This window comes from Falco peregrinus, chromosome 9 (assembly GCF_023634155.1).
Source record: "Falco peregrinus isolate bFalPer1 chromosome 9, bFalPer1.pri, whole genome shotgun sequence".
NCBI lineage: Eukaryota > Metazoa > Chordata > Aves > Falconiformes > Falconidae > Falco > Falco peregrinus.
This window is the reverse complement of record NC_073729.1, coordinates 34,702,978-34,726,710: the sequence shown is the minus strand read 5'-3', so window position 1 is coordinate 34,726,710 and position 23,733 is coordinate 34,702,978. Positions and strand designations below refer to the sequence as shown.

The 23,733-nt window shown below is 41.7% G+C and overlaps 1 long non-coding RNA gene across 1 annotated transcript in view; it reads left to right on the top strand.

Annotated features, from left to right (window-relative positions):
* The first annotated feature begins 214 nt into the window (after nt 1-214).
* Nucleotides 215-23,733, top strand: part of LOC129785214 (uncharacterized) — a 206,854-nt gene continuing 183,335 nt past the window's right edge. The window contains exon 1 of the long non-coding RNA XR_008748895.1: nt 215-264. This is a non-coding gene — a long non-coding RNA (uncharacterized LOC129785214). The remainder of the gene's footprint in view (nt 265-23,733) is intronic.

Here is a 23,733-nt window from a genome sequence, read left to right as displayed (position 1 = left end):
CAGAACCTGTTAATTAGCAGCGTGGTTTAGAATGAAATCCTTTTCTAGGGCCATCTGGAAACCTGGAATGGGCACTGGGAGGAAGTGTGTGTGTGTGGGGGGGGGGAGGGTGAGGCTGGAGGTTGGCTTGATTTATTCAGAGAAAATAAGTTAATTTTGCATTTGCTCTGTCTCTTCTTTTAGCTACTGGTTGTTGGGATGAAGGCGTCGGAAAGGAAGTTGTCAGATGAAGGGGATTGGAAAGGATTCGGCCAAACTTGCCAGGTAACAGTGAGTTATTTCGGACACAATAAAAGCAGGCTCACATCTGGATAAGGTGTGACCTACGTGTGGCTGTGTCCCTGCCCGCGTCTGCTGGGCTCTTGTGTCTCTCCTGCTGCCAAAGCCTTCTGCCTGCACGGGATGAGCTCCTGCTCCTTCCTCAGAGGGAGTCAGAGGAGGAGGAGGGGTGGTTCAGCCATGCTAATCCAATGTGCACCTGGACAGCTGGTACTTCTCGCAGTGCCTTCATTTTAAAGCTATCCATCATGCTCAGGGGATCACATCCAGGCCCTGAATTGCAGAACTGGCACCTTGGGAAGTGCTCAGCTGTGAAAACTGACTTGGCAGGACAGCTTTGCCATATGAAAAAAAAATGCTTTGACTTTCTTATTTTTAAATGGTAAGGTAAATGAAAGAGGCTGAACCAACTCGTAGGCATTTTCAGTGGCTATATGGCCCTCCTGTGTCCTGCTGTTGGATGGATACAGGCAAGTCTGACCCAGGTGAATAGATTCAGTACAGATGGGAATGGGCAGACTTGCATCTGCAGACTGTCACATCTTTAGAGTTGGCCTCAAGTGTCATGTTGAACTTCAGCCTTCTATTCATGTGTGCGTCACCATGGCAGAATGGATCAGTGAAAAAAAATTCAGGCTCTTAGGTCAGAGGTGCAGACTTTGGGGCTGAGGTTTGATCATCACAGGATGCTATGGTGCTCGCAGATGAGAAGTTTGGGCCGATGTGATATCAGGTGCAATGGGTCTTAACTTCTAAGTTATTTGAATGCTGTGCTTTAGGATCTGTACTGCCATTCAGGTGAGGACAGCTTTTTGAGGGACCAGCTGACCTCAACCTGATGATCTGGAAGTGAAATGAAGTTATACCAAAGAACAGCTGATGAATTTTCCCTGGTTTTATTCCTGGTACTTTAGATTGCATTGGTTTAGCAATTTGCAGGAGTGGATTGCATAAAGATAATAGGAGGCTTAATTAGTGTGCAAAGTGCTTTGAGATCTTCAATGAAAGGTGAAATAGATGCAGAAAGTTATCTTCCCTCCTCCTCAGAGGCTGTGTTTCAGTAATGCATGAAGTGACCCCTAAAATATAATATTAATTCTGCAAAGCACTTGGGAGTTCTGAATCAAAGGTGCTATGCAAATACATTCTCACTTTCCTTTACCAGTCCGTTTAAGCCAGCCAGTCCACCATTACCGGTGATTCTCATTTAATCAGAATTCAGCCTTCAAATTTTCTGCAAGTCCATAGATAAATAAAGCAGCAGCCGTAGTTGATCATTTATTTATAAATCTATTTATAATCTATGTTTTGCATATTAATCAAAACTACTCCATGTGGCAATTCCTGATTAAGAACCATTTTTTTTGTCTCGTCTCTCTTGCCCCTAGATAATATGCAAAGAATTAGATTAGAAATAGTTTTTATAAATAAATTATGATAAACTCCTGCTTTATTTATATACTCAGACAATGGTGCCACTGTTCCAAACACTGGATTTCTCTTTCCTTCTCCTCCTCTTCCCATCTCCCTGCCATGTTGTAAGCTACATTGGTTGTGGCACTCAGAGTGGTCCTTTAAATGGGAAATGTTTGATTTTTACATGGAAAAATGCCGCTTCCTGACTCAGGTGAGACAGCCCCGGGCCTGACCTAAGGCGGCATTGTCAGAAGGAGTTGAGGAGTTCAAGGTACTTCTTATGCACACAAAAACTAAAGGGGAGAGAGTGTATAAATTGAGAAAACATCTTGCAAATTTTGGGGCTGGAGAGTGTGACTTGACGGGCGGTCAGGAGGCAGAAGTGTTAGAAACAAGGGAACAGAGAAAAGCAGCTCTGAAAAAAGCAGGAGCTCTTTGAACCTGTCCTTGTAGATAAGGACTAAATACAAATTGTTTTTCTAAAGGTTGATTGGATGAAGATGATAACTGCAGAAAGCAGGTAGCTAAGATCTTGATGACGGGAAGCTCTGCAACTGGGCAGCATCTCCCATGTTGCACACTGAGCTCTTGGGCACCCCTGGAAAATGCTAATAGCACATACTCCCTTTAGCTTTAGCGGTAAAAGGGCTATGTCAGGACCTATGCATTTGTGAGTTGCCGTACTGCATGAAGCTTCTGATTTACTGTGAGACCTGACTGTTGAGTGCCAGCAGTACACAGGGTCTGGGGGGCTGTGCTTTGCACCCCCATTGCCCAGGCATGATGGGTCTCATCCAGGTCCAGCCCCAGCACCTGCGGGCTCCTCCTCTCCCTGATTTTCCCTGAAGCAGGCTGCAAATAGAATGTAAACCAAGCTGCCTGGATTTTGTCAGCGTGCCCAGCTCCCCGGTCCCGGTGCCATTGCCATTTTGCAGGGATGCGGCTGTTGGCAGGGTTACACCGGGCTTCAGCTGCGCGGTGTAGGGCCAGGCTGGATCTGTTTGGGCAAACTGGGATGCAACCGGTGCGCGGGGCTGCTTCCATGGGAGGGTTTTGGAAGCTGCCTTGCACCCTTCAGGAGCAAGTATCCATTGAGATCAGTGTCTAGCTATACTTCTTGTGTCTAGCTAAATGAAGCTTTGATACTGTGCAGTTAATTCTATCAGCAAAATAGTCCTCATCTATAAAGGTGTGTCTAGCAGCTCCTATGTACAGTCAGTTGAAGTGTATATATTTGAAAAACAGTGAACTAGAGTATGTTATCGTATATATTTTTATATATACAATATAATATATATTTTATATAGGAATATAATTAAACACTGATAGTTTCATATGTGCTGCATGTTTGATTTGGCCATGGTGGGACTAGTCAAATGTTTAAATAGTTTTAATTTAATCTAGGGGTTTTGGTTATGTGCATATTACCTGTTGTGTAAGCATTTTAGATCATTATGGAATACAAATGTGGCATTGCAACCAGTTGGCAAGAATTGAGGGAAGTTACCAGATAGCGTTAAGTCCCGGAGTCATGTGTATTTGTGGTACAAATCATGTTTCTAGCCTTAAGGGCTGAACGGAAAAGGTTTATAATAAAACCTAAATACATTCTGAGGACAGGAAGAAAAAGAAACAAAGGGAAAAAAATCCCTGAATTTCTTAGGTCATGATGAAGGAGATCAGGAATTAGGGTATGACCAGGGCTGGGATACTTGGCTTCACTTCCTACTCCTGCCACCTACTTTCTGTGTGACTTTGAACAAGACAATTTTCTTTGTCTGTGTAAACTGGGAATTATAACAACTTCCTATGTTGTGGCAATCTAAGAAGACTAAATACTGCAGCTACAACCATATTATTTAAGAGAGAGTTTTGGATACAAACAGATAACTTTGAAGGACTCTGCCATGCACCTGAGATCTCTTCAATCAGCTATGAAATGCAGCAGCTTCTGGGGTGGGACATGGCATGCCCTAGAATAAGAGTTGTCACGTTACAGAGTAAATGTTTCTGGAGAGTTGGTGTTACTGCAGCTTGCCTGAAGACACCAACTAAAGGATTTCTATGTGCACACTTGAAGAAACTGAACTTGTAAACACAAGAGTTTGGAGTTGAGTATTTATTCCTGTTTTGTTGCTCTGTTTTGCAGAGGTAGCTGCTCAGAAGTGGAGGCAATATGGTATCAGCTAGTCAGAATTTAACAGATCTCTAACACAGAGCAACAAATGTCTGCTGAGGGCCATTCTTCCACCAATCTAGAATTCATAGGTGAAAAATACTGTGCTAGAATAATGTTGAGGAGCAACTTTAGGCTAAGAATGTTGTCTGAAATTATTTGTTGAGCTGACTGCTGAACTTTCGTTTAAACAAGGGCTGATTTAGAAGAGCAGTGAGATACTGCGGTTTGGGCTTTCCACTCATTAGTGCTCTGTTCCTCTGGCTCCCGGCTTGCAGCCTTACACGTCTTACGTGTAGCACTATGGCATTAGCCCTTGAGTACCTGATGGTGTGTAGGGCACAGCGTATAGGGCCAGGAATGCATGCCCTGCTGTGCTTTATCTTGCTTAATGAATGCTGTTCCTTCAGTGACTTTATTGCCTTCTGTGTGTTCCAGGTTCCTTAATTACTTTCTGCTTGGCAGACAAGATTCTTTCATTTTTTATTTTTGTTAAGTATTACCAGATTCCCCCAACATCACTATCCGCAGGGAGAATGTCATAATAATTGAACCACAAACAAGCTATATGAAAAAGAAGACAAAAGGGACAAATTTAAGTCATCTCTTCTTTTACCATCAAAAAGAAAAAAAAGTAGAACTGGAGGCTCAACTATGTTCTTCTGTTACCTTTAGAAGAAGGGCATGAGGCATCTCCACACATGCCAACTGTGTACACAAAGCCTGTGGGCAGAGCCAAAAGGTCAGACCTGGAGGCTAAATCAAGGCGTGGTGCATGATTAAACTGCCTGGTTGTAATTACGGCCTTTGGCAGTGAGGTTTCTGTTGAATTATCCTCTCTTTGTGAGGATGTAGACTCTCCATTGCTTTGCCTCTGCTGTTATAAATGACTTGATGAACTCTCCTTCTGTCCTTCTATGTTCTAAGTTCTTCCATATTTGCAGCTGCACATTAACTCAGTGACTGTGATCCCAATATCACCAACCTGTGCTTTTTTGTTTTCCTTTTAAGTAACATTAAGGCAAAGTGAATCTTGGTATTTGTTAGGCTATTTTTTTCTCCCTTTGTTTCCACTTGCACGAAAAACTTTGTGTTTAAAAAAAATAATCACTAAGCTTTCCCCCCTTTCTTAGTTACTAAGACAAGGCTGAAAACACAACTCACTCTATCCCAATAGGGTCAAAATACAAAGGCAAATTCAAGCTGTGAAATGGAGTTTGATTGTTCATTTGTAGACTTTGTCTCTCATGATCTCAGAATACTGCGTATTTGTACCGATTTTCTCCTCCTCTTCTATTGACTATCCAAAAATGCCTTTTGTATTCTCTCCTCTGAAACTCAAAATACAGTAAAAAACCAACTTTGTACTGGTTATTCAAAAGTTGGGTTTAGGTAAGTGTCAGGGCTTAAGAGATTTTACTCTAAGGGTTTCTCTTTACAAACTTCGTAGAAAAAATGAGGAGAGCAAGCTTTCCTTGAAAACTAGTTTTATTTCTTGAATTTTTATCAAACTGAGAGGTGTCATTGTCCTGGCATTTTGGACTGACTATATAGCTAATGCTTTTTCCCTCTCAAGAGAAAACATAGGTTGCCTTTACTATGTGTGTGATTGTTTGAGATGATTCTAACTTCCACAAAATAAGAATTGTATTTTTCTCAGCTGAAGACCTGTCTCTTTGTACATTGACCTAACATCCAGCCAGGATCAGTGAACTGAGGTGGGTTTTGTGGGCAGAAGGTTAAGACCTTGGGGACCAAATCAGTTTCAATACTTGCATCGTGCTAGTTAACAACCCTGGTGCTGTAGCTCCACCACTCCTGGGATTTTATCCACTGACTTGTCTGCCTTGCTAAACTATCTTTTCTATTTTTAACTTCTGTGGAGGAAGAAGAGAGTCTTGGAATTGGCATGTGGGAATTAATCTAGAAATCCTGTTTAGGTACTTCCTCAAGGGTTTTAAGGAGTGTAAAAAAAAAACCCAAACAAGCAAAAACCCCCACTAGTAACTGCCTCAGATGTCATCTGAAGATACGGCAGAACAGGCAAGAACATCAAAAGTGTTGGGAAACAAAGAGAACAATATGTGCCCTCTTGTGAGCATGCAGTGATTTAACTTCGGAACATGTGCGTCTTCTATTGAATTAGGATGTTGTGTTTGCAGGGAGACTTGCCTCTGAGATGATGATGATTTATTGCTATGCTTCATTTGAAAACTGGCAAATGGAGAAAACCAGGTGCAAGGCCAGGGAGGGATGAAAATTCTTGTTCATCAGGACACTTATGACCTTCACAGTAAAACAAAAGAGACCTTATCCTGTGCAGCCTTCTGCAGAAATCATGTTCTGGCTTCAAGCAGAGGCTGTGGAGATACATGGAGAGGCAACCTTCCTTCAGTCTATCTGGGATCCCATGGTCCCTGACTTGTCCACCGGTGGAGTGACCCGTCCTGCGTGGAGGCTGTTCTCCTGGCATATAGGTCCTATACTGGGTCTGCACGGGAGCGAAATGCTGGAAACAGCTGTAGTCCTTTTGAAAGGTCTTACCTGAAATATTACAGGGTCGAAAATCTTGCCTTGGTGAAGCAACCCAACTGTCTGGGTATTCAGACAGGACTTCTCATTGTACCATGTGGGTAGAGCTTCAACGGGCAGGCAGGTTTGTGTGCTTTCTGGCAGCAACCGTTTGCCTACTGGAAGCAATGCGCTCCTTGGAACACAGGAGCAGAAAGGATGCATTTCCTTTTGTATCATCTTTTGTATCATCCTTGTAGCTAAGCACACCCTTGGGTTGAATTGTAAGCGATTCTAGGCAAACGTAAGGTTTGCAAATGATGACTGAAATTTCAGCTGCTTGTAGTGATCTCCAACAGTTTTTGTCATTTTGCTGTTGTGCAGTTGCACAGGACTGAGCAGCACAGAGGAAATGTCTCCAAATGCTTTTTTTGGGTGTAAAGGCATAAACGGAAAATTGGTGCCCAGTAACTTGGCTGTAGGAAATAGATGAGATGACCCCAAGTACTGAAAACTTCAGGGACCCTTGCAGAGGTGCCTGCTTTTCTGGCATATCATAACCAATTAGGATCTCAGAGCTGTCACCCAAATCAGGTCAGAATAAACCCATTTCAGATAGAAATGACGTGCCTAATTTCTAATCTACCCATAGCGCAACAGAGATCTGAGAAAATGGAAGACAGCAAGATATGTTTTGGGGAAAAAAACCTTTTTCAATTTTAAGTGTTTTCTTACAGTGTTAAAATTTCTATATTTCTGATGGGAACACAAAAAGGAAGGACCTCTGTTTTGCCTGGAAAAAAAAACGGCCTTGGCCAAATTCATGGCCACTTCTCTCTGAAGCTGAGATGGTGCTGGGGAAGTGTTGCAGAAAGCCCAAGGACCTGGATCTTTACATTGTTTATGGGAGGCTGCCCCTTGGACCCAGACAGAGGGAAACTCAGTTGAATGCTCTTACAGGTATGGGGGTTTTTAAGCTATGACCAGGGGCTCTTGCAGTGAAAAAGAAAGGCAATCCAGCAAGCTGCCTGCTGCTTACTGCCAACAGCTCCTGATTACTTCAGCTAATTTCAGGGCCTGGAAACATTGTTGACAATGTGATTTCTGAAACATAGGAAGTGTTACTTGGTGGTGCAATCTGTACCATATCTGTGTCAGGAGTTTCACTGCTGTCACTTGCAGCAACTTTCACCGCTCTATCATCATCTCCCAGAACTAATTACCTTAAACTGATGAAAACAGATTTTTAAAAGTAAAATGCTTTCAGTTATTTGCTTTTCACGTTGTTTATGCAGTTGTTTTAGCATGCTCTGTTGAGCTATATGCTTGCTTACATCAGAGAGAGGACCAGAGCTGTAGCAAGGCGCTTTGGAGGCTGGTGCAAAATGTGTGGCCCACATTGCCTTTGCCTTGCTCTGTTTCACACAGCTCTCTGCTGTCTTTGCATCTCCCTTCCATCTGCTCCCCGTGACCTGCTGACAGCCACATCCCTTCTGCTCTCTGCTCTTCCCAGCTGGCCACAACACCCCTTGCTGATCCCATTTGCCATATATATATATATATATATATATATTATATATATATATATATATATATATATGTTGGGGTTTTTTTTCCCTCTGCCTGGAAATAATGTTGATCTGCATTTACACTTGCCTTTCATACCCAAACAGAATAATGCTACAGAGCATCTCTGTTCTTAAGGCAAAATTCATAAAATACACTCTGGTCTTACTTTAGCATCTCCTAATGCTGCATTTCCATGACTCTAATGAGTGCTGTAGTTTATAAGCCCTGATGCAGGACTGAGAACTTAGAGTTTGCCTGTATTACTAGTGGGTGAACAAACTCCTTGAAGTTTAGAGGATCCAACATGATGAACTGCATTTTTTTGTGGAAAAATTCTATAATCTAATTTCAGAAAAAATAAATTGTAAGATAGTAATTTTGATAAAAGGCTTATTAGCAAGTATGTATGCCATTTTGCACGAGCACTTGGCATATGCTTCTTGCTGGGACAGTTTTAGGTAGATCTGACAGTTGCTCACTAAAGCAAGTCCTGTACCACTGGAGCTTCTTTGCTGCACAACTTGCATGTTTGGGTTTCTTGTGTCTCAGCTTCTGAAGGAAAGTTATGGAATATAAAGTGAAGAAGCTTGTGCCCCATGATCAAATTTGTTCCAGTGATTTATTTCTTGTTAAAATTATTCACAAGGCTTAGTATTCTTCGCTTACACTTGAATTTAAATACCAGGAAAGAAAGTGTCCTTTCTTCCTCCTCACCTAGTTGAAATTATTACATTTTAACAACCTTAAAATATTTTGATTCAATACTGAGGCATTTCAAATTTCTAATGACACTTTTATGAAAGATGAAACTAAAACATAGAGAGACTTACTGTGTTTATTACTATCTCAGTTGCCCAGTGATAATAGAACTTAAAATAAAAACTAGTTTAACTCATAAGACCTTTTCCTAAGCAGTCACTGACAAACTACTACTGTTTACTACCCATTCAGAACTGCTAGTTTAACAGTGGCCATATCACCTCTGTCTGTTTGGCATCAGGCAATATTGTCCTGCTGCCCTGGGCTTGCCTCTTGCCCCTGTGTCTTCAGTACAAATTTTCACCCTCTCCTCCCCTTTTTCACATCAGCTTCTTGCACTCTGACACCTGTGATATGCATCCATTCAGCCAGTGCTTTAAGAGCCACTCTTGGTATCAAAACAAAATTTACATGTGGAGAACAGATCTCTGAGTTATCTTATGAAAGGAATCTGCTTGCTGGCTTTTGTAATTTTTATTTTTGTGTGTGTGTGTGTGTGTGTTAATGGATCACTTAGAAAATAAGTGAAACTTTTGGTGTCCATTAACTCATTTAACTAATGCTAAATTGCACTTGAGCACCTGTGGACACACTTGTGAGGCATGTTAATACCAGAGGAATTCATTAGAATTGGGACTATTACTTCCAGTGTAAGATGAATTCGTAATCATGGGAAATCTGAAATAAGACCTTACCAAAATATACTCGTTAGCATGTTAAGTATCCATTAATGCAGTGGAATGACACACAAACTTTTATAAATACAAATGAAATCCCCACAAAAGGGGGTGGCACAGAGAAGTTCTGAACAGGAGAGTATTCATAATATAAAACATGGAAATTCATCTCCTACCTATGACCCTTAGTATGTATAGGGGGGAAGAAATTAATACAACACTTCCCTGATAACAGAGCTTTTATATATATTATAAATCACACCAGAAGTTTCCTTTGAATTTCAGGATTTCCCTTTCTCCTTTAAGAGAAAAAGGCTTATTTTTGTTTCTCCATTTTTCAAACAGTGCAATTGCAAAGAACCAAGATCTGAGCGGAACAGGGCTCAGGAATGACCGTTTGAGGCTTTGGGAGTTCCTGTCCCCTGGTGTCATCACTACCTCCCCGGGTCCTCAACTCAGTGCCGGTGCTCTGTGCTCAGCATCACTGCAGTTTTGGGTCTGGTGCTTCATGCAGCTTTGGTGCTTTGGTTTGCCAGCTCTGCTTTTCGAGAGCCACGGCCCTTGCTGCAGCTGAACTTCTCGCTGTCCTTTACAGGGCACTTGTTCCCATTATCCCAGCCTGCCACTTCCCTAAGTAAAATGTTCAAAAAAACCCGGTATGGTAAAACACAACAAATGGTGTTAAAAAAGTTTTGCAGACATGGTAACTCCTGCTGGTTGCAATAGGCAGATGATTATTTTATTCTTGTTTCTATAGTGCTATTGGGTCCAGCTGAGACCTTATATGTAAATACAGAGAGTGTCCCTGCTCTGCAGGGCTTGCAAACTATCAGAAACTGGTAAAACAGATGTTGCGAGAGATGGAGAACTTATTCCACGGTACAGGGTGCAATCAGAGCTCTCCTCATCTCCTCATGTCCTAAACGTACGGAGGCAAACCCATCCTGTGCTCTGCATTGCATCTTTTTGCTATCAGACCTTCTGCTGACCCTGAACAGCTTCTGTTCTTTGAGGGCTCTTTTTTTTTCTTTTTTCTTTTTCTGTTGTTGCTCATATTTTCCCCTCACATTAATTATACAGATGTACTGGGGGCCATGTGCTTTGCCACATCACAAAGGAAACCACAGGACTTCAGATCAGAAGAGCTGCCAGATGTACTTGCCTGGCAGAATACCACACAAGGGTCACAGCTCAGGCTGCCAGACTGGGCTGGCTCCCTCTGCAAAACAGGATGGGGACATCACCTGTTTCCAGAAAAAGGGACCACAGAAGAAATAAGCTCAGTGCAAACACACAGCAGCATTTAGGGATTGATTTTGTGTTTGGATTTTTTTTTTTATTACTTTTTCTTTTTTCCTTCAGTAGATGTACTAGCTACCATGATTCTTTAAGGTCAGAGCTGCCTGTCTATACTTAGGCTGAACAGTATCTTATTTCCTGAGAAGCCCTTTGCCTCTTGGTGCCTTTTTTCAAGTCCAGGACACTTCCAGGACTGTGCCTGTTTGGGAAAAAGTGTGTTGTTTGTATACAGTGCACATTGTTCTTAGGTATGTATTTCATTTTTGGTACGTGAGTAGAAGTAATTAAAGATAAGAGTTTTGAAGTGATTGTTTTCTTTAAGTAGCAACTTAGGAACAGGTTGTACTTTGTCTCCTTTAGCAAACTTGCAGCTGCTTCTCTCCCAGCAGTCTGCCAGGGATGCTTTTTCTTTTGAGCTTGTAGACATGGCTGGTTTCATCTCTGAAACTCTGCTTATTTCTCTTTTCCTCCCTTGGAAAGGTGACTTAATATTTACCTTTTTTTTTTTTTTCCTGGAGGAAACGGTTCCCACTGACTTCTCTCAGTGTGGAGGATACCGTGTTAATATATATTTCTTCGACTATGCCTCTAACCTATTCCATTTCTCATACATGGAAGGACAGGGAGAAGGAAGAAAGCTACTATAGTATTTCTATCCCTTAAGAGAAATTCAAAGAGGAAAGCCAGCCATTACAGATATCCTGCTGTCATCTCTGAATCCTGCTCCTAATTCTTTTATCTATTGCCTTTCATAAAATTGGGGGTTGTGATTGGGAAACACATGACATTAATACAGAGGCAAAGAGAAGTTCCCCTTCTACCACTGGCCTATGAATCAGGTTTTCTACTCTGGTAAAAAGAAAAACAATCTTCACTGAAATAACCCCTGGGGTAAAATCTTCAGCACCACATAAGTGACTCCAGAACATAAGCCCGGTGGGCTATGTTTGTTTGTTGCAAAAGTGAGCTATACATTTTTGATACCTGCACATATTCATTGCAGAGCCTGTTCAGACCCCTGGGCTATTGCCCAGCTAGCTGGAACAGCCACACAAAATATATCAGTGGAGCACAGAGGTGTTGGCTCCCAGGAGCAGCAGAGGTGCATGGGTGTAAGGCTGTACCCCAATAGCACAGCTGTAGCTCAGTGCTGGTTTGTCTCTGGCTCCAGACCCAGCTTGTCCAGCCTTAGCTGGGCAACCCTGTATTTAAATGGCACTGTCAGATGCTGAGTGTGTAGGAAGCCTTAGACACAGAATGAAAGGCTCCATGGCACTCCTGGCATCCTTGAAAATTGTATTGTTTGTCCTCTTCAAGCTGGTGACTTCGTCTTGAACTAGTCTTGTCCGAGGTTTCCATTAAATAGGTCAGAATTCCAAATTCTCCAGTCTGAAAGTAAATGGGAGCTGCTGATGGCAAATCCATTTGCCAGTCTGATGCCTGTAAATACAGGATATCAATTTCAAATATCTGATAAATTCAATCCATCCAAAAAACTCTACAATCAAGGTAATATTTCACTAGTCAAAAAAGTGAAGAGCAAAATACATGGCTTATTTTAAAATAGTTTACAAGTCTTCCATATTTTTCAGGTAAGTGAAATATTGGCACCTGGGGACTGGGTTTGTATCTTGATTGTTCTTGGGAAAGCTCCCTGGTTTCTTTTGCTACTGGACACAGCAAAAATGAAGATCAATTCTCTATCACCTCTCACAGTCATGTAAATTGTGATCTACAGAGTTTTCCTCCCTTGAAAGAAAATAAAGGTAAGAGAGAGAATCCTCTGCAAGACAAATATAGAGAAAATTATTTCTTTTTCTTGCTGAATCTTAAAGGTCTTTTCCAACCTAAACAATTCTATGAAAATGTTGCCTTTGGGAATTCTACAGCTTGTATTACATCTTCGTGTAATTTCAATTGAGCCTTTGTATGAATCAACGATGAGGCATTTTCTCTTTCATTCAGAGCCTGTAACTTTGTGTAGTCTTAAAGAATAAACTTCTCTTCATTCTCACCTCCGTGTGTAAGCCTTAAAGAGTGCTGCAATCTCGTTGTGGACGAGCACACCTGGGAAAAGGCAGCTAGCTACCCGACAGGGCACACAGGAGCGCTGCAGGCCACAGAGGCAACTCCCAGGCTGGTCCCACGTTTAAAGCAGGGGGAGTGCACGTTGAACAGCACCCTATCCCCATGCAAATCACCCAGCAAAGCAGTGAAACATGCTGCAAGGTGCAGCTGATTCTGAACCTCTCCCAGACTCAAGAGCACCAAAAGCTGCAGGGGGATGCCCCCCAGCACCCCCTTTCTCATCCCTTCCTGCCTCATTTCTGCCAGGTTTAGCTCTTGGTTCAAGGTCTTCTCCTGACAGGCTGCTTTGCAGCTTCCTCTCAGAACAAGGTAACAAGAAGCAGCTGAATCCATTTTGTAAATGACTGTTTCCTCTCCCAGCTGCCTCTTCTGGCTTGTGAGTAGGGTGCTGTGGGGCTGTTAAGGCTTTCCCTCAAATGTTGTGTTCTGGGGTAAGTGATATCTTCTTTATTGCTAGTAAAAGGAAAGAGTTCTTTACAGGCTGGTCAAGCAAAATGTTGCTGTAAATCTGCTTTGGTTTTGCTTTCTTGTTTGGTCTCTCGGGCTCCCTCCTGCCAGGGCAGATGTCTCTGTGTGCCAGCCCTGGTGAGCTTGAGAGGGGAATCTCAGTTGCTTTTCAGGACTTTGTCCTTTGATGCTGCTGGTGTGAAAGAACTGAACTAAACAACTATGACAGTGGTGTCAAAATGCTAAGTCAGCATATTTCGCTAGGGCTAAACATTGAAAACCAAGAAAGAATCCACCTTCTTGTGGATTTTTTTTCTGTCAATGTGCAACTAGTAGGAAGCTGTATTGCAATTCTGTCTTAATCAGTGTGGGATATAGGCTTGGTCCTGATTACAAGAGATGATTGTGAGCTGAATGCAACTTTTTTCAGCTATTTCTGCTTTGAAGGTTCCTGGGTGAATTTTGGTTATTTGTCAGCATAATTTGTCTGCTAAAGAGGCATTCATTTGGGAACTTAGCCTCTCCCATGGTGGGAGAAAATGCTGGGGTTATCACTCTTTTGGGGTTTCCCTTGGGAGCTTTGGTATTTAACAGATTTAATTACTTAGTTAAGAGAGTTTCTTGAGTTCACCAATGCAGGCTAGAAATTGTAAATGATAGAGAAAGTGAGACAAGGGGTGTGAGAGAGTGCATAAAGAGGAATGAAACTGTGATCTCTCCCAGATGTTGAAGAAATTTCTGTGCAGCTGAACAAAGGTGCTGTCTGTCCAATATCATTTTTATTCCAAACCTTCAATATTGCAGCTGACGGCAGAAAATGTGCAGTAAAACATGGGGAGGCCACTGGGTAATATCCACTGTAAAGTGTTAATTGCCTATTGAGGCTGTAAACTATGTCAATATGCCTGGATCTGAGTTATTGACAGACTCCCATTTATTCCAGCCTCACAAAGCTGGGCTCTTTAGAACTGGGCTCTAATCAGTCATGCTTTACTGAACCCACCAAGAAGCACCAGTCAATAAATGTGCTTGCTGTCTTAACCCTTTGAAGTTTGTAAAATTACAAGTGGGATTGATAACATTGATTTGGGGAGAACTCCTGACAGTGGAAACCCTTTGGAAATGAAAGCTGCCTGTGGTAAATGACACCTACTTTAGCCTGATGGTAGTTCTGGGTTTGTGGGGCTGAGCCTTAACCTTAGTTGTTATGTCAGCATCTCAGGTCTGAGTTGGAGGAAGGGGTTACTTCTTGGTGTTAAAGTGTTTGCAGCGATAGAGCATAGTGACAGCTAATGCTGTCTGCATTGCATTTATCACTATTAAAAATTCTGACATCAGTGGGATAACGTTTCTGATCACATAGCTGGCAAACGGCATAGGACTAAAGCCATTAAGCATCCCATAGGGTTATTTGTAAGAGACTGGGTGTTGCCCCTTATGCACCAACTAAAAACCCCCAAACCATTCTGCCTTTCCAGTGTTAAAGAGATTCTGTATTTGAACATCCTTGCCTTAAACTGTTACTAAGTGTTGATGTACAACAGCTGTGGTGGCATTTCAGGTGTGAACAAAGCACTAAATAAGGGGCCAAATCCCGCTCTCTGAGAGTTGTGGGGGAGGAGTGCTTTTGACTGCAAAGTGCAGGTTTTTAAAGTTTCTGAGACTCGGTCTGGCTTGTAGAATGCTTTGAGATGAAAGACTCACTGATGTGAGGATAAATGTTTATTGGTGGACTTGGTGGAATTCACCTTACTTGGTTACTCATGAGTATTGGCGCCAATACAGTCATATTGATTTACTGCATGTGGGTTGTTTTGGTTCTTTGTTTTTTAAACAAAGTAACTAAAGTCTGGGGATAGCTGCTTTTTATTTGCAAGGAACAAAACCATCATAAATACAGATGAGTGTTATCTATGAAAACTGGAAGAGAAACAGCACAAAGGTGCTGCTACTGCTTGATGTAATCTGTTACCAATAAAGGTCTCAGAAACTGCAAAGAATTAGAACTGGGGCAGAAATATATTACATTATAATTATAAAAATACCTGTTTGTCCTGTAAATGTATTCTGCTGAAGTGGTTCTTCCTCAATCTTTTTCTAACCATGTATAAAGTCTCCTTTGATTCTGCCTTTTTCCAAACTGCTGAGGTTTTGTACTAAAGTATGGGATCAAAATCTGTATGTGTTTAGACTCCAGGCCTATCTGGGAAAGGAGGTGGTGTTTGCAAACTCACAACATGTAGTTCCTGGCATAGGCAAAAATAGTGTTAGCTGGTCCAGGCCTTGTGAAACATGGGGGGTTATGATGACCAGCTAACGTGTTTTTTAAATACTAGCAGTCTGCCTGTACTTGGTGCAAAGTGCTATTTTAATAATAGTCATTAATATGTACTTGCTAAATTAAGTGCATCTAGGTTTCAAGCAGAGAGGTTAGATTCAGGTTAGCTATTTATTCTGTTATTTTTCATGTAGTAGTACAAGTCTTCTGCCTGTCAGAACAAAGCCAAACATCTTGCCATTTACCAAGGGAAGGGATACATGCAATTAAAATCCATACTTTGAGCCTGAAAACATACCCTCATGGGTAACTTTCGTATCTGAACTCTAAACTAGACTAACTGGCTGTTTCTTACAGCACCAGCAGCTTTATATTCTACATTCTTTCTGTGGTAAATAGGTGCACTTGCAGATGCTGATATTCATATAATCCCAAAGAATTTGTGATTTTAAGCAAATCAGAGTTGGGTACAGTTCAATGTTTGTGTGGAATGAGCAGCTGTCTTGCATACATTGCTTTTGCAGTGTACAGACTAAAACTTAAAATAACCACTCCCAAGCTGCAAAAGGAAGTAAGGAATTGCTTCATCCTCAGTTCCTTCCAGCCTCCCCCCAGCCCCGAATAAATCTATAGAGATTTGAATATTATTTAAACTTTTTCAGACTGGATGAAAATCAGGTGGATTTTGGCTAGATAATCCTGTTGGCACGAAGCTAACCAAGCTTGAGACTGGAAGTGCCCCAGTCCCTGGATTTGGAAGGCAGCAGGTTATTGCCATACAGCAGCTTCTGCCGATAGACCTGTTACTGGTTCTGTGAGGAAAACCAGTCTGCTCTTGCACACCACTGGTGTAACGTACATCTGCTTTTTTGGGAATGGGTACAGGTTTTCAGGAAGTTGTGAAACAGCCGTGCTGCTCAATTGAAAGACCGCTGACTGATACAAGGCTTAACATTTCAGTGTTGCTTTGGTATATCTTGTTTACATTAAGAAGGTGGGAGCCATATTGCTGGAATACTAGGTTTCTTTATTCTGCTTGTATTGCAATTCAAAATTATGTGACTGTACTCATTGCCAAAGAGAAGGATGCAGGTTAAACTCAGTTAAATGAAAAACTTTCTATGAAACGAGCAAAATGCATAGAACCTGTCAGGCTTGCCAGCTGCAGGTCGGAGTGCTCTTGGACGGTGCCTCAGACAGAAGGTGGCCACTTGTGGCTCATGGTTATGGACAGCAGAGTGTACAGTCTGGGTGTTCGCCATCATTCAAACCTGTTCGTGCTGATTGGAGCAAAGTGTGTTTGATTTTTAAATGGCTGCAGCTCATTGCACTACCCTCTCGTGCCAAAACTGAGAGCACTGGTAAAAGTGTACAAGATTCTGGAGTGAGGGGAAGAAAGCAAGACTCTTTACAGGGAAAGAAATGCTGGAAGTTGCAGCAGCAGTGATGGAGAGGAATTCGGCTATGGTTGGTTGAAGATACCGTTTTCTGCAGGGTTTTTGTATGCTGTTTGCTGTGACCACTAGAGAGCAGACTTAACCTAGTAACAAGAGCTAATTAGTTCTTGGCCTCCTCATTTCCTCCTCTTCCCCAACCCCCTTCCACCTTTCTATCTAGGCAGAAGGGACTTGGATGGTTCTTAGCTTTGCCTCCAATGCTGTACAATCTTAGGGCTAATTAAAACACCACAGACGGCCTGAACCCCACATTAAAATTTGATGAGGAATTGATCAGCCAAGCAAACAGGAAATTTAGCTGTGTGAGTGAAGGTAATGTTTGCTCAAATGTGTAATGAGGTCCATGGGGAATATTTATGGGGACCTTAGTGACGGTTTCAGCAGTTCCTTCTCCTTGAAGTCATCTGACCTACCTGCCCTCTCCTTCATAACAGTGTAGGCATAAGGATATCCAAAGCTGCGTCAGTCAAAAGTGAGCGTGTTTTGGAAAATAGGTTATGTTTGGTTAAGATGGTGCCATGTGAAGTTTTGCATGAGGAGTTGTGGACTACACACTAACTTTTTTGCAGCTTTGCCTTTGCACTAAAAAAATAAAAATAAAATTCCTATAATCCATGGAACTGTGTAGTAGAATTGCTGGTGGTACTCCTTGTGGTATGTTAGCACACCAAATAGCTTGCTTAAAAAGGATTGGGCACTGTGTTACAGCAGTTGTTAGCCTTATCTGTATAGACTTTAAGATAAGCTATAAAAACTGTCAACACACAGGTATTTGGAGGAAAGGCAGCATGTTGTCAGAGGGCCTTCCTCAGCAGATTTTATCTATTTCTAATAATTGCTCAATATAAAGTATACACGCTTTCCATGTGCACCAAACAGATGAATTTACCTGCTTCTTATCTATCGCTACTTTGTCCAAGGTAAATCAGTACATACAAGTCTGAAATCTTAGACCGGGCTTTTCTTGATAGATATCGCCTTCAAACCTGTATCTGCAAGCCACTTCTATTGAAAACTCCCCTCAGCCTCTGGCAGCAGTTCCCTTTGCAGCGCATGCCCACCCACACACAGGCCTCAAGCACAGCGCATCTGCTGGTCCCAGCTCCCAAACATCCCATAGCTCCCTTCCAGTGCCCTTAAAGGCTGCTTCCAGTTTTGACTGCCTATAACTAGCGATAAGGCTGATACCCAGAAGGACTTTACTTTTGAGCAAAAGGAAGCAGGCTGGATGGCTGGCTCAAGCCCTGTGATATAAAACAATGAGAGATAGTCCACTTGGTGTAAATGGGGTAAGAGCAGCTCCCAGTGTGAGCTCTATGGTGAGACTGGGCATGCTGGTAACTTGTGACAGCAGTCCCTGACAGTGTGCATACCGTGGTTTTCTTCTGCTATGGGAATACAAGACCAAACCCCGCTGTTTACAGCAATGCTGTGGAGGGCTGTGACTGAATACAGCATGAGAGATTAGCAGAGCAGTAATGTTCCTTACTTGAAATAAAATCCAGGGAAGTTTAATCAGTTTAAAGTATGTATGGAACAGTGGTGATGCTAAACAATTTTATGTATTTCAAGTGTTATAGAAACAGTGGTAAAGAGATATGTGTAAAAGGAAAGCAATTAATCTTGCTTTCTAGAGGGAAATATTGAGGGGAGAAATCTGGAAATACCAAGTTATATTCTTAAATGATCACAAAACGCCGTGGTGACATAACATCTGAATGTTTTTTTGTTTGGTTTTTTAATAGGCCAAAGAAACTAGATTCCTGGTCTTGTGTTCAGTGCATTGGAATAAAAAGGTGATCTTGTACATCTAGGCTACAGTTTACAAGAGTATCTCAGACCATTTTCTAGGAGGAGGAGCAGTATAAAAGCAGTGTCAGCACACTCCTAACTGAGCCGGCTGTCTTGCTGCCAGGGGCTACTGTCTGCGTGCTGCTACACAAAGCCATGGGGACATTTAACCTGGTATATCTTAAATATGGTACTCCATTAGACCATTTAAACATTCATTTATGTGTCTGAGACTCACCAGAAGAGCAGCTGTATTTAATTCCTGTCTGCATTGGATCTGGAAATGTTTAAATGAAGGACCTGGCAGGACATACCAGGCAGGACTACAACCTGCCTCCTGTGGATACTCGGTTTAGTTGCATAGGAAGTGTTGTGCAAAAAGCTAAAATGTGAACTTGTGAAATCTAATTACCCATATTACAGTTGCAAGTCACTTGTTTACATCTGGCTTTATGTCTGTTACTGAACGTGCAGCTTTTAACCTTGCTGACATTTCATTCAACTTGTGAGATGTGGATTTGAACCAAATATCAGAACTTCCGGGACTGTCAATAAATCTTATTTTGCATTACTTCAATCTTGCTAATTAACAATACTAGTCAGAGACTACGGGAGGGGACACGGGATTGTAACAGCATACATTAAATAAGCCAGCAATGAATACATTAATTCCTAAAAGCAGGATAATTCATAGTTTAGGTTAGTCTGCTGGGATCCTTCCCTCAGGTTTTAACTCATTTTGCCCTTGTTTACTGGGAGCATTGCTGGAAAGTGCCAGGCAGCCCCATAAAGTGCCAACAGTTCTGCTCTGGCTGGAGGGAGACTCACAACCCAGAACCAAAAGGGATAAGATTTAATTGCAAGAATATCTGGATGCAGGAGCCTATATGAGGAGTAATAGTCTTTAGAAGTGTTTTGCCCTTAATAACTCGTACTTTGAATGATAACTGTCTTGTCACTACTGGTGCCAGCCTTCAAAGAAACAGAACTTTCTACTACTCCAGTCATTGTTGTCTTTTAACTTTTATTGACAGTAAGTTTCATTACAACTTTGATCTTTCAGAGAGCACTGAACAGGGCTGGACCAAAACCCAATCTCAGTACAATTGCTCTACTCCCTAGTAGCTCTACATTAACAGTTACGGTTTGAGGTCAGTCAGTGAACCATTTATTTAATCCATTTGGTGACTAGAATATGGGGCTTTAAGTAAGAATTTAGGTACAGTTGAGTCAGAAGTCTTGGAGAAGTCCAAGTCCACTTTATTATCACAGCTGCCTCTATCAATCAGACTTGCAATCCTGCCAAAAAAGGGTAAGTGTGGTTTGTTTAAACTGATTTTCCATGAAACATCACAACTCTAGTTCTAGTCTGCAATTCTTTGTTGATAGTTCATGAATAAATCTTTTATTATTTTGCCAATTATCAAGACTAGGCTAGCTAGTCCACAGTTCTCTGGAGTCATCCTTAACTCTTTTCAAATTGAAATTTTGTTGGCAATCCTGCAACTTTTGGCATTTACAAGGTTGTTTGCCATGATGCATTGAAAAGTTAACAGTCTGCTAGTTCCTTTAAAACTCTTTGGTCTCTGTTATCTTGACCCATTGATTTTTTTTTTTTTTTTTACCTGTGGCAGACGGATGAAAATAATGCAGGCCTCTGATCAACCATAAGTCTGTTGAATTATCTAATCTAGCTATAGCTTCTAGGGGATGTCTACGTATGTTGGTGTCTTTTGTTTCAACTATTGACAAAAAATATCTGAAATATTCATGCCTTGTCAGCCTCTTCATGTATAATTTTACTGTTTATATTTAGCATCAAATGTCTAGTTGCTTATATGGGTTTTGGTGTTGATTTTTTTTTTAATACATTGCTTTGTTATTGTTTGGTTTATTCCATTAGCCTCATCTTATCAGTTTTTTTCAACTTTTAAAATAATTTTTTAAAAGCTTTTAAACAGGAATATTTTTTGGCCAGCATATTGTCATTTAAACTACTGTTTGAGTAATTATGGTTTTTTTTTCAGCATTCCCTGAAAGTCCCTGGAACAATTTACGATTTGTAAGGATGCTTTCATTATTAAACTTTGATGCCCCTGGTCAGTTACCAGTCTGAGTCTTTTAGGAATAGAGAAGAGGTCTTTCTAAAGACTGTAGTGTGAAAGGTGTGAAAAAAATACAAACCATACTTGCATATTAACGAATGTTTGAATTCTCCTGGCTTTAATCTTGCAGTCCTCTCTGAGTTGCAGACCTCTTAACAACATGAGTAACTTCCTCTACTTGTAAAGCTCCTGTTGGTTTTAAGATACCTTTGTCTGTGCAAGTATATGTGAAAGATCTGCCTCTAACAAAGAACCTGTGTGGAAGGAAGGGTTTAACGGGAAAGTAATGTGATCAAGCACTAAGTTGTCTTCACCAGCAATTAAGTGTAACAGCACCTAATGGCGGGCTGGGAAGGATCAGCCTGAGGGCAATTTCTACTACTGCTTCTCTGTGGTGTTGCTGTCTAACTTAATAAACTTTTCATGCACAAAGTTTCAATTAAATGGAATGCACTTTGTATTTAAAATCAAATCAGGCATATGTTCTCGCTAGTCATGTGGTAGCGGAGATGGCATGGTAAGAGCACTCTGCCTCTGTTACGAGGCCAATTAGGAAGGACCGCTGACATGTCGCTCTCCCCAGCAGACCCAGCGCCGCTGCCAAGGATCCTGGTGAAAACCATGGCTAATGCAGCACAAGGGCCAGGGTGGGTTTGCAGCACGCTGAGCAAGGTTGAGTGACACCTGCCTCACAGTGCTTTCCTTCAGTGCCTTAGACAGAATGTTTCTGCCTGAAACCCCAGTGTTTCTTTCAGAGTGAAGGGGAGGAGAGAGCGTGTTAATTATGTGAACGTTTTGGAAAATAAGAAAATGACAGCCCTTGGTTTCACTGGCATTCCCAGGGCTAATAGCGAGTCACATACTGTTTTTGTAAAGGTGAGGGGATTTTCGTTCCCTTGAACAGCAGAGAGCTAACTTGCTTTCTGATTGTTTTTGGTGTGTGTGTTTGCATTTTTTAAGCAGCATTCACTGCCTCCCCGACCACCCCACTGCTCCTCTGAATCCCCTGTGGCTGTTGCTCTGCTTCAACTGCTCTGAGGCACAGCAGAAATATATCCACTTGAGATGTCTCTTTGTTTTCTTATTGTAGTCTCTCACCCAAACTCTAATTGCTGTAGGAACACTAATGAGTGTGTCATCAGACCTCCCTGTGTTAGTGGCAAATGTTATATTCTTTTTATAGGCAGGGAATACATCTGAGCAGGATCACACAAATTTCATCAGTGGAACCAAGAACAACTTTAATTTTCTCTGTTTTTTAAAACAGGGCCTTTCTTACAGGGTCATCCTTTGCTTATTTTTATAATAAACTCATTTTCAAGGAAATGTGATGCTATGCAGCTTCCAACATGTTCAGCTATAGACAAATCTGGAAACGGGGATGCTGTCATGCTGACTGTGGCTAGTCACCATTTGACTTCATGCTCAAAGTAGCTCAAGAGTGCAGCAGCTGAACCCTGCAGGGAGGTGGACCCACAGGATCTTTCCTTGTCATAATTTTAGTAATAAATAAATAAATATATATCTTTCTTGAGCATAAAAAGCCTCAAGCGCTTTTTGGAGATAGCAGGCTGAGAGATGGACAACAATTAATGGGACCAGGTAGGTTGGAGTTCCATAATCTGAGCTGAAGTGGCTCATGCTAAAGCCTCTGCAGGATAAATTCCCTGTTTTGGGGAAGGTTCTGTTGCCAAGTGCTCTGCTCCAACACCCAGACCAAAGGCAAAGAGAATGCTTTTCATACATTTTCATGCTTTTGGTTTTTTTGACTTGGTGATGTTTCTACCCATGACCATATTTCTGGTAAATTGGAATGCAGGCTCTTTTTGTGTCCTAAATTCCTAGCAGAATTCTTCTGCTGACAAGTTACAGATGCTTACTGGCTTTTTGGGGCAGCGTGGACCACCAAATACTGCCATATGGACTCCTCCTTAATTGTTTTAAAACTCCAAAATAAAAAATATACAAATGTATCAATACCTTTGTCTAAGCCAAGGCATTAGTATTGTACTCATCAGTTGCATCCCTGAATGTGTGTGAACACTAGCTTTTTAGTATTAGTATCTCTCAAGCCATAGCAGCTGCCTCCCCAGGCAGGGAGTAAAGGACTAGGCAGAAGGTTGTTGTGTAACCACAGCTGAAGACTTACAGATGACTTTGCTGTATCGAACTTTCTTTGTGTATATGTGTGTGAACAAGATCTGAGCAGATGTAGACTACACCTTGCAGACTTGTCCGTTCTCAGCAATGTTGAATGGGCAGAAGTGCCCCTCGGTAGGTAGCGGCCTCGGTTTCTCTCTATTTGCAAGTTCGCAAAAGGCTGCAAGGAGAAACTATGCCAACTGCTAACATACTTGGTGAGTCAACCGAATCCCTCAGCAGACAAAGTATGTTTTTGACAGAGATATCATTATTAGCAAACAGTATGAAGGTGTGGGCTTTCTTGTTTTTCCTTTTCAGTGTTTCTCCCCTAACCCCAACCTGCAGACTAGCCAGTCACCTGCCCTGTGTGCTTCTCTCCTGTAACTCTGGCATATGCAAAGAGTTCAAACCCAGCAGTTCAGCTCCTTCAGTGTTTGAAGGTGCCTATCTGTGTTGCTCCCTACCAAAAACCTTCAACATTTTTTGGAAGGACTCCTCTTGACTGAAGGTCTCAAGAGCCCAATCTTCGAGATGATTCCTTATGGAAGTCCTTCAGCATCCCAGGAAAGACTTCTTACAAATGTCCTGTCATCACTTCAGATTCAGTTCTGACAAGAAGCCACAGGGGTCTCATTCATAAAAGCCTTGCACATCATATTATATGCCCACAGTTACTGTAGACATTTCTGGGCTGTAATAAACTTGTGTGACAGAAACCATTCTTTCTTTTTACAGGTGA